The 12,037-nt window shown below is 42.3% G+C and overlaps 1 long non-coding RNA gene across 1 annotated transcript in view; it reads right to left on the bottom strand.

Annotated features, from left to right (window-relative positions):
- The window catches only part of LOC110303847, a 64,629-nt gene that overhangs the window by 29,672 nt on the left and 22,920 nt on the right, over nt 1–12,037 (bottom strand). The window contains exon 2 of the long non-coding RNA XR_002378976.1: nt 353–490. This is a non-coding gene — a long non-coding RNA (uncharacterized LOC110303847). The remainder of the gene's footprint in view (nt 1–352; nt 491–12,037) is intronic.

Below are 12,037 nucleotides of genomic sequence, written 5' to 3'. Positions count from 1 at the left end.
CAGGTCCCGTGTGATTGGACTGGAGCAGAAGCTGTGTTCCACTCACCAGCAGTCCCAAAATCCTGCGGCGGGGGTCGTGGGTAGCTGGCGAGTGTCAGGCAACCCTGCGCTCCAGCAACTCCGGCGCTGATCCGGCCGGAAGTCCAAACTCTATTTTTAGTGTCTATATTCACCACCATCATTATCATCCACTCAAACACACACACACACACACACACACACACACACACACACACACACACACACACACAAGTATATTTGTTCCTTCATTTCTACAACTTGTTTTTTCAAACATGTTTAAACCCTAGTTTCCCAAAGCATTTCTTCACATGGTGTCTTAATTGATCCTCACCAAAATGCTTTGAGATATGTAGAGCGCAGATCCCTGTAGGCAAGGGGATGAGGACAAGAGTCTTTAGTTTGCTGAGATGCACAGACCTGGCACTAGGCTCTCTCTTCTGGGACCGTATCCAGCTTCTGTCTGGATCATCTGGAAGAGATAGTCCTATTGGTGAATATGTGCTTCAGCTCCACTTCTGCACAAGTGGAAGTGTTCGAAAGTGTCCTCCCCTTCACCTCTCCATTCTTCTTTGAGCCAAAGAGCATGTGCATGCATGCTCTCACACATGCTCTCACGCATGCATGCACACATGTACAGGCACAGTTCTTAGAAGAAATATGTCAATCCTTTCTTTTTTTGTTGTTTGTTTTGAGACTCACTCTCATGAAGTCTGTCTTGGGCCTCACAGCTGATGATGGCCTTAAACTTCTGATCCTCTCATTTCTGCCTCCAGAGTGATGCTACCCAGGTATGCGCCACCATGCTCAGCTTCTAGGGTGCTGAGGAGAGCAGCAAAGACAAATGCCCTCCCAACCCCATTCTCTATTACTTCTTTCTCAAGTCCCAGTACAATCTCTGTCCCCCGTTGCCCTTTCTCGGTTGCAATCCAGCCCTTTGAGGATGTTGTTTTTGTTCACCTTTTCTAAGGCTCCTCTTCAGATCTCTTTTGCTTCTCTATTTTCTTAAGTAAAAAATTCACTGAAGAATGAGTCCAACGCAAGGAGAGACTGACACAGGCTGTGGTCACCCCTGCCTGTCACAGAGTCAACTCTCTATTTAATTAAGGATTGGCTCTGGAGAACCCAAAGGCCCAGAGAGGCTCTACTGGAGAAAGCATTATTGTAGAAAACCAAGAATAATTATTTGGAGCAAAAACAAAATGCCTTGCATCTGTCTGAACCCCTGTTGATTTACAAACATAAGGTAATTCGCCTCAACTGACCTAACTCCTTTCCCGTTCAGCTCCCTCCTGCTCTCCGACTAATGTCTTAATTCCCCTCTGTGCTCTCTGCTTTACAGAATCAAAGCAAAATTTATCTTTCTTTCATTTGCCAAAGCCGAGCAAATTTGGAAGGGGAAAATTACTAATAAAGGACAAAAGATTTTAAAGAAAATGTATTGTTTCATTTCAGTGACTTGGAACAGACTACAAAGACACTTAAGCACTATATTAAATCAAAGGAATGTAAATCACATTATTCACATTCATAAATTGCTGACATGTGGCTTTTGAAAGGCTCGGGAGTGGAAGACAGAGGAAGGAACACAGACTGGAAGTGAGGGATCCTGGGAGGCGGGGCTAGGAGCTGCTCTCGGATTTCCTGCCCTTCTCTCTCACAAGGCAGCCATTTTACAGCTGTGTCTCAGACCAGCTCTGCTGGCATTTCAAACTTTTATCAGCAAGGTCTAAGACCACTGAGTCCTTTGCAGTATCCACCCTTGGTCACTCTAACTGTACTCTTGAAGGGTTGTGTGATCTTAGTGACAAAATCAGATTAGACATTTTCAGAAATTCGCCTTGTTCAAAGATAAATCAATCTATTGTTTCTGCTGCCGGCATTAATTTCCTATTTTTAATTTATTAATTTCCTAGTTTTAATTTTCTGAGACAGACTTTCCAATAGCTGGCCTTGAACTCACAAAGCATCAGAGGATGACACTGATCTCTTAATCCTCCTGCCTCCACCCTCCATATGTTGGGATTATATAGCATGTGCTGCCGTGGCCAGAGTTTTATTTTTGAAATACAAATTTGTATGCTATAAGCCAGACATTCCTGAATCAATGGTGACGAATCACGTCTTACGAAGCACCGTGTATTTGCATAATGCTTCCATGGGCTTCTGATAAGAGGGAAACTGCTGTGTGTCCCCATGGAATCACAAAGGTTACAAGGTGGGGTAAAGTAGAGGATAAGGGGAGTCGATTAAGAGGTAAGAACTGGAGGCAATAGCCACTAGGGGAGAGCTTATACTAAACACTGACTTTCACTCCATCACAACTGGCCAGCACATGCGGTTCTGGAAAGACGCTTCCAGAACCGGTGACCCTGAGCAATCCAGGAGGAGCATGTATTTTCCCTTCTAACCTCCCATTCTGTCCCAAAGCTTAGTCTGTGTCTCCCTGCTGGTGGGTAAGGTAAGTTACAAAGCTTTCCTCTCCCAGGAAGTATATAAAATGAGCTCTTAGCTCTAGCCCAGTGGGTATTTTCCAACTACCACCTAGCCCTGTTGCCAAGTTCCCATCACAAGACCTGGTCCATTCTTTTCCTGGCTGTCATCTAAATGGTTCAGTAAGCTTTCTACCAGAGAGATCCTTTGCTCTCCAGGGTTTGTCCTGAACATACACTTTTGCCACCCTGACCCATGTAAGGTCTTAGTACAGACACTGAAAATGAAGGTTTCTAACCCGACTGTCTATATCCTGCTATTCTTCTTCCTCCCTGCTGGGGACTGAAAACAGGAACATACTCTCTTTGACTTCTGCTTTTTCATCTGTGAAATGGGAACAATACTAATCCCTCCCTGACTGGGTAATTTTAAAATACGGTTAAAAGGGACCCACGCACATAAAGTCCTTAGTCACTTGTTAGTTAAACTTATTCTAGACAGCTGGCTCCTGGTTCTCACAGCAATCGTGTTCTAGGAAATTACCAGGGAAACTGAATTCATGAATTCTGAGCCATTGCTATGGGAGAAATACAGAGCAGCTTGCTATGGTTCTTTGACAACAATAATTTCACCAACAGATCAATACACAACCTTATTTAATGTGTGTTTCTGCTTAGAGACATCCTGCTTAATGTACGCTGTCGATTCATAAGCATGGAGCTCAAGGCCAAATGTGCAGTAACTCATGTCTGAGCACAGCTTATCTCCGTTCACATTTTCTCCATGAGGCCTACGCTGTCCACTTTTATTAGCACATCCACATGACACCTGGGCCCTGTTTGTTTAGCAACAAACTCACCAACAGAAAGCCCACAAATACAAAATGGGGAAAACGAGAAAGATCCTAAGCGATTCACAGAAAGCTGAAGTGAAAACGGTATCTCCATGTTAGATGCCTGGGAATTTGCAACTCCATGGCTCGAATGTTGCCACCCTGCAAAGCAGTGAGTGTTGATTCTCAAAGCAACTCATAATTTAGCAAGGAGGTGAGTTTGCAAATACCAAATCCATGAACCATGGGGGTCAGCTGCATGATAACTCATCACTCAATGGCATGAACACAGTGCCAGGAACTTTCCTGGTTTACAGAAAATTAATAGCCCGGTGAGGTACTGGTTATAGAAGAAAGTGCTCTGGATGAATTCCTGGAATCCCATGCCACACCACAGGGACAGCTCTGTCACCCGTACCTACATGAAGAGCCCTACATCTAGAGGACACAATTTCTATTTATCTCTCATTACTATTTCTGTGAAACAGAGTCTCAGTGTATGGAAAATTCAACCATCGTCGTGGCCTTCACCTTTATCCCTCTCTGTACACACAGGCTCTAAAAACCACCTCACAAAATAGAAATTGCCTCTCCCTGTACCCTGTACGGAATGAATAAGCAGAGCAGCTGGTATAAAGCGTTTGCCCGGCACACATGCAACCTTGTGTGTGATTCTCCAGTACAGCCAAGAAAGACAGAAAACAAAGAGTACTTTTTCTGCAGAAGCGTTGTTTTATTATTATTTTTTTTAATTATCTGGAAATCATGAGTCTCTTCAAGAAGGGTAGGGTCATTACAACCACGTAACAGTATCATTTTCTTCCAATTAACCACTAGATTCTGGCTAGAAATGAGTCACGATTGAATTTCCTGATGTAGAAATATCTTTGGGTGTGGAGGGTGTTAGTCAAAGGACAATAAACTTAGTTGCATAGAAGGTGTAAAGTTGAAGAGAGCAATTGCAGTTCATGCTGAGAGGGGAAACCTTATTGCTCTTACCATGTTTTCAAAACTAGTGATAGGGTGAGATAGAGTTGTGCTAAGTAGTTTGATTTAGTTGTTCTATTATTTGTACACACACACACACACACACACACACACACATATTCATATACATTGTGAATATAGAGAATTTTTTATTTGCCAACTAAAAGGCAAAGGGAGCGGGGGGCTAGCCACTGGACATTAGCGATCCTAGTAATTAAGTTATAATAAACTCTTCTCCCAGGCATAGTGGTCATTACAAATTCTACACATTCAAGAAACTTTGGGCAAGCTTTCACTTTTTTAACTGATAGATAACAGCATAAAAATCAAACATGTTGGGACTGGAAAAATGGCTCAATCAGAAAAGTGATTACAGCATAAGCTGGGGGTGGGGGAGAATTTGAGCCTCTGGAGTTCCTGTGTGTGTGTGTGTGTGTGTGTGTGTGTGTCCCCGCGCATGCATGCACTCACGTGCATAAAGAATGTGTAAATGCATGACCTCCTGCATCTACAGTGTCACTGCTGAGGAACTGAAAACAAGAGAATGACTAAGGAAGACCTCAGGCCACTATATCCATGAGTACACCCGAGAACACATACATGTGAACATATACACACCACACAGAAAACTATACATGGCAGAAAGACATGCAGTCTTTAAATATATCTGTATATACACTGGGTAGTGTCTAAATCTATTAGCCATATTTATCTCCTCCAATATGTATAACTGACTTTTATATAACTAGCATGACTCTCTATATTTCCTAATTCTGGTTAAACAAAATGCTCAAATATTAGCATAAGAAATTCCACAGAAGATCTGTAATATAAGTGATATGCTACAGCACTACAGTCTAATGTCAGAGCTGAAAGCTTTTGATGCAGTTGTGTGAATCAGTCTGTGTCAATTCTCCAAAGATCCTCCCAGGATGGGAAGATTATAGAATATAGGGAACAAGCCCAGTGCTTGTCATTGTGCCTCTAATGCCATGGTACAAATGAGCTACCTAATAAATGTCTAAGAACAAGAAAGAAATTTGTACTTTTCTTATCATCTAAAGGAAGATGGCATAAGTTTCTCTGTGAATACAGGAGAGATTAACATGATAACAAGTAGCATTGACAAATGCTTAACACTACTTTTAGTCTCTACCCTGGTAACATATTCTTAAAGATTGACAAGGGCCTAAAGAATGCACAATTTATGAAGGAAAGCACAAAACTGGGAAAAGATGCGATTCAAGTGTGTTTCGAAAATATTGAGCAGCACAGCTCTACATAGGATGTCTTCATCAAACCTCTCCCCTCGGAGCTCAGGGAAGAGGAGGCATAAAGAGGGTAAAAGCCGGAAGGATGGTAGGAGAAGACGACTCTGTCAACCAAGTGAGAAAATCTCATACGAGCGCACAGAGACTGAAGCCACAGCACAGGGCTACACCTGTCTGCACCAGGTCCTCTGTGTATATGTTATAGCTTTCAGGTTAGTATGTTTGTTTGTTTGTTTGTTTGTTTGTTTGTTTGTTTTTCTCTGTATAGCCCAGACTGTCTTAAAACTGGCTAGCCCCAACTCAGAGATCTGCCTGGCTCTGCCTCCTGAGTGCTGGAATTGAAGGTGTGTGCCACCACCATCCAGCTTCAGTTTAGTGTATCTATGGGACTCCTGAGTGAAGGAACAAGTGACCCTCTGGTTCTTGTGCCTTCTCTTAAGCTCTTTTCTTTCTGTTGATTTTCCTAGTTCAACCTCAATGTGATGGGGTCTGTTTTGTTATATTATATTATTATATTATATTATATTTTGTGTGTTTTGTAATCACTTAGAAACCTGTTCTTTTCTAACAAGAGACAGAATGGGGATGGATCTTGATGGGAGAAGAGGGAGGGAGGGAACCAGGAAGAGTAAAGGGAGGAGAGACGGTAATAATGATACATTGGTGGTTTTTTTTTTTTTTTAGAATTTTTTTAATTAGGTATTTATTTCATTTACATTTCCAATGCTATCCCAAAAGTCCCCCACCCGCTCCCCCACCCACTCCCCCACCCACCCACTCCCACTTGATACATTGTAAGAGAAAATGGTGTATTTTCAATAAGCGGGGAAGGCAGAAATAAGCAAAGAAAGAAACAGAGAATTAGAAATAGAGGAAAGAGGAAGGGAGTGGAAGGGAGGGAGGGGGGAGGGAGGGAGGGAGGGAGGGAGGGAGGAAGGAAGGAAGGAAGGAAGGAAGGAAGGAAGGAAGGAAGGAAGGAAGGAAGGAAATGATCATGTTTAAATCAGCAAAGCACAGGGATGCCCATTTCAGGGTCGGGTGATAGCTCCCACACTGGTATTTCTATAAAATACAAAGATGATTGAGAAATAGAATCAACTAATGATATATTTGATATATGGTATTATGGCTTGGATCTTAACTGTCTTCCAAAGACTCACTTACATACTAAATGCTCCGTGGCCAACCTGTGCTGCTACTGGTAGGTGATGGGGTCATTAACAGATGCAAGATGGAGAACAGTGCTCTGCCCCACGCCATCTCCCTCCCAGACACCAAGATGTGAGAAACTCCTCCATGTCTGCTCCATCACAACGCACTGTACCATCACAGGTCCAAGACAACAGGACCACAGGATCACACCCAAATCACTTTCTGTCCTTCCAAATCTTTGCTCCATCTAAGTTGTTTTATTTTGGGAATTTGTGACAGCAGATGAAAAAAAATGACTAATGTGTGGGGCAAAATAAAGATGTCAAAATATTAATTGGCAAAAGATAACAAGACTCCATCAAAAACACATTATCTGATGTGTCATTTCCATACAGAAGTATGGGGGAAGCCATATGATGTGGGAAGCCACAGATGGCCTATTTATAGACTTTAAATCCTTTTTCATTGAAAGTGGAGCCCAGAAAAGATAAAGAACACACAGTTGTAGAACATAGGGGTATTCAAAGATGGACATTATTATCTCCACTGTCTAGGCCAGAACAGAGGCACTCGGCCCCTCGAGTAGGCTCTTAGCCTCTGCTGACTGCCAACAATCCCAGGCCACCCTTGTCTGAGGATAGTTCTCCAGTTCTGTGCCTCTGTCTCTATATGCCCTTCCCATCTGTGCCTGTATCTAAACTCTGACTCCTTTTTCTTATCAAAACACCAGTCATTGGGTTCCTAATCACTACAAATCCAGGATGATCTGGACCCTCAACCACATCTGCCAAGACCCTATGTCACCCTATGTCACTTCCACAATACTTAGGAATGAATGGTATGTAACCATGACCCACGTGCATACTTTTAATTTCAATAGTTTCATCTCACTGTTATTAATTGGGAATTCTTTTAAGCCTCTTAATTTACAAGTCCACCTTTATCCCTTTCCTTTCTCTCCAATAAGTGGGTTGAAAAGCTAGGACTTGGCTAACAAGATGGGTTAAAAACTGATAAAGGCTATGGTGAAAGCCTGGAGACCACGTTCCAGCCCCTGAGTCCACAGAAGAGAGAGCTGACTCTCAAATGTCCTCTGTCCTCCACACATATTCCATGGTGTATGTTCATGCACAGCCACAGATAGCTCATGCACATGCATGTACACCACACACACACACACACACACACACACACACACACACATACACACACACACACACTCCTAAAGCTACCTAGGACCATGTAAGCTACAGTGTCCATAACCTAAATGTAGCTCTGGCGATCTGACTCTTAGACATTGCTCTTGCCTGGGTTTATACAGGCCACCAGAAGCTCTCCTCCTGCTAGAATTCACACCTAAGCCCTGGATTTGTACAGCAAGTCTTCCCACATCAATCTCTGACCATCCTCTGCTTTGAATGTGGCCCTTAAGTCTCCCTAAAATGCAAACTTAATCTCCAAACTCACATAGTTCCTTAGAGATCAAGCTTGAGGGAGTTAATTGGGGTCACGGGATGGATCCGAAGTTCTTCAGGAAGAATAGGAAACCAGAGGTAGAACACTTACTTCCTCTCGCTCCCCGTGTGCTGTCAAATGCCAGGATCAAGAGCCAAATAGACCTCAGTTCTTCATAAACTGTCTACTCTCTGCCATTTTGTTACAGTGTCAGAAAATCACCTTTGAGAATCTGACCAAAGCTCTTATCTTTCACCTTTGATTTCTAATCACCCTGGCCTCTCTACAGCAAGAACTCTGATAAACCATTTTCAAAAGCAACACTGTCCTCACACTTGAGGTCTCAGTGATTTTCCACCCACTGCACCCATCCCCCATCACTGCACTCTTTATATAGAAAGCCCTGCTTGTCCTCGTGGGCTCATATTTACCCCAGAGTCTTATGCCCTTATTATCACATATCTTTGATCTTATGTCAGCTCCGGTTGCTTTTGGCAATGTGGTTTAGCATTTGCCTCTGTCCTCTGCATTTTCTCCAAAGTTAGGTCGTAAAAAATTCATCAGACTTGGGTTTGATTCTTTATGCAAAATATAGGTAAATGTAATACTCGTGGTTTTCATTAAGAGTCATATTATATGTCTTCTTTCCCCGATGTGAGTAATCTTTTACATTCAATGACTCTAAATGATGACATTCTAATCCTGTGATTACTTTTTCATTCATCCATTAAAATGCCATTGCAAGGAAATTATAATAAAACACTATCTACTATCTATCCACCAAACACAATAGTTCACATAAAAATTATAAAAAGTGCTTGATGTTTTCCTTCCTTAGTTTTGAAAGCAATTCGTTTTACCATCCATCAAAAATGAAAAGTTATCATTATGAATTCATGGACTTAAACACATCCGTGAGTCTTACTTGAGCAAAATCATTAGTGTTGTTGTGGCTCAAATATTGTCCTTGTGCCTAGGGGAAGCTTCATGCTGCCTCTTATGCATTTCCAAGACTATAACAAAATACCTGCGGGAAAAGGGGAGGGAGATTCATTTGCCTTCGTGGTTTCAAAGTCCATTATCCTGTGGCTCCACTCATCTGGATCTGGGGTGAAGCACATCATTATGGCTGAGGAAAGTGGCAAAGGAAATCTGTTCACCTCTTAGCACCTGGAAAACCCACATGCTGAACAAGGAAGTGTGCGGCAGACAAGATATCACTTTGCAGGACGCACCCCACGTTACATCCTTCCATCGCATAGCCTTGCTTCCTGAAGGTTCCACACCTCCTGACTGTAGTCTGAGCCAGCAGCCAAGCCTTTAACTTGTAGCCTTTGGGGAATCCCACCAGATCCTTAGAGCTTTTCACACTCACTTTACAGACTTTCACAGCTTTCCCAAGATATGCTATGAAAGGGGTTTGGAGTTTGTCTTTGACCCTTCTTGTATCAGAACGGAAGTCTTTAGGGGTTTCTGGTTTCTATCCAGATCAATGTCATTCACTAAGGGAGTTTGTGGCGTCAGGTTAGCTGTCTTTCTCAAGCCTCTCGGGTACAAAGAGCTAAAAGCAGATGTTTACACTTACAGTTTTAGAACTAAAGTGTTCACTGGACTGCCACTTTGCTCCAGGTCAAGACTCCACATTTTTAAGGGTGTCTGACAGAATTCTATACTCCATAACGGCTCATGCAAACACCTCAGATTAAATACTCAATAGTATCAAGAAAATTACTCTACACAAAATAACTTAAAGTCCGTATTTTCTTTTACCAATATGCCTCTGTTTATGATCTGCTATATTGTAAGGTCCATAAACTATGCTATCACTCAGTATAAGTTCTGTGAGTAAATATTTAGGGTATTACCAGCTGTCTTTCTAGACATTGTTGGTATCTAAGTTGAAGGTAAGAATGATATGCAAATTGTTGGATCTGGAAGATATCATCCTGAGTGAGATAACCCAATCACAAAAGAACACACATGATATGCACTCACTGATAAGTGGATATTAGCCCAGAAGCTCTGAATACCTAAGATACAACTTGCAAAACACATGAAACTCAAGAAGAAGGAAGACCAAAGTGTGGACACTTCGATCCTTCTTAGAAGCTGGAACAAAATACCCATGGAAAGAGTTACAAAGTTCAGAGCAGAGACTGAAGGCATGACCATCCAAAGACTGCCCCACCTGGGGATCCATCCCATAAACAACCACCAAACCCAGACACTACTGTAGATGCCAACAAGAGCTTGCTGACAGGAGACTGATAGAGCTGTCTCCTGAGAGGCTCTGCTAGTGCCTGACTAATACATAAGTAATATTCACAGTCATCCATTAGATGGAGCACAGGGTCCCCAATGAAGGAGCTAGAGAAAGGACCCAAGGAGCTGAAGGGGTTTGCAGCCCCATAGGAGGAACAACAATATGAACTAACCAGTAACCCTAGAGCTCCCTGGGACTAAACAATCAAAGAAAACACACGGAGAGACTCATGGCTCTAGCTGCATATGTAGCTGAGGATGGTCTAGTCGGTCATCAATGGGAAGAGAAGCCCTTGGTCCTGTGAAGGTTCTATGCCCCAGTATAGGAGAATGCCTGGGCCAGGAAGCAGGAGTGGGTGGGTTGGGGAACAGGGGGAGCAGGGAGAGGATAGGGGATTTTCAGAGGGGAAACTAGGAAAGGGGATAACGTTTGAAATGTAAATAAAGAAAATATCTAATTAAAAATAAATAAATATTTTGAAATACTGAAAAAGAATGATATGCAAGAGCTGGAAAGATGGCTTAGTGGTCAAGAGCACTTGCTGTTCTTGCGAGGACTGAGTTCAGTTCTCTGCACCTATATCAGCACCTGCAGCACCACCTGTAACTCTAGCTCCGGGAGATAAGACACCGTCTTTCTGGCTTCCAGAGGCACCAGCACACACATGGCATAAACTTACATAGACACATAAATTAAAAAAAATATATTTTAAAAAGAATAATATATCAAGTCTTTGCATAGTGACATTTTTCTATTTTGTTTTTGGAAATGGGTTTCAGTTGTTACAGAATATTTGGTTCATATTTTTATTCTTCGATCATTTTAAATGTTATTTTATTTTGTGTCCAGGTATTTGTCTGTTCAAGTTGATATTCTCCACTATGCAGCATATTTTTCTAAAACTTTTTTTAAAAGTTGATATTTGAGTTTAGTGTGTGCATAATATGCATGCATATCCCACATATTACACGTATTACACACAGAGATGCATGCAGAGGTCAGAGGGGTTTGGGATGTTGGCATATCTTTCTACCATGAGTCCCAGGCACTGATTTCAAGTTGCTGGGCTGTACATCAAGCAGCTTCATCCGCCAAGCTGTCTTGCTGGTGCAACTCGCCTCCAATGTGTATTTTAAAATGTCTTTTCTAATATCAGGAACATTTTCTTCACTCATGTCTTAATATTCAGTCTGCTTTCTTACTGCAGTTTCCCTTTTCAAAGCCTCTCACGCATTCCTCTTTTCTTTAGTAGCCTGCATTGGTAGTGGTGGTGTTGTTCTTCTTGTTGTTGTTGATACAGTTGCATCATTTCCAGCCTACCTTTCTATTCAGATGTAGTTCTCTATCTTTCTTCTCCTGTGTTTTTCAGTGCTCTCAGTGAATATTGAGTTACACAAGAACCTGAACCATGACAAAGACCCAGGGGATGTGAGATCCAGATGCCTGCTGCCTTACTGTTTCCCTAACTAAAGACAAGCACACAGGCTAGTTAAGAGAAGCCACAGAAGCCAGCAATGGCTCCACCAGCTTTGAATCTAAAAGTTGAGTCCTCCCTAAATCTACAGCATCTCTCTCTCTCTTTCTCTCTCTCTCTCTCTCTCTCTCTCTCTCTCTCTCTCTCTCTCT

The sequence above is a fragment of the Mus caroli genome, chromosome 1, assembly GCF_900094665.2.
Source record: "Mus caroli chromosome 1, CAROLI_EIJ_v1.1, whole genome shotgun sequence".
Classification (NCBI taxonomy): Eukaryota; Metazoa; Chordata; class Mammalia; order Rodentia; family Muridae; genus Mus; species Mus caroli.
The sequence above is the reverse complement of the archived record's forward strand: the minus strand, read 5'-3'. Positions and strand labels throughout refer to the sequence as shown.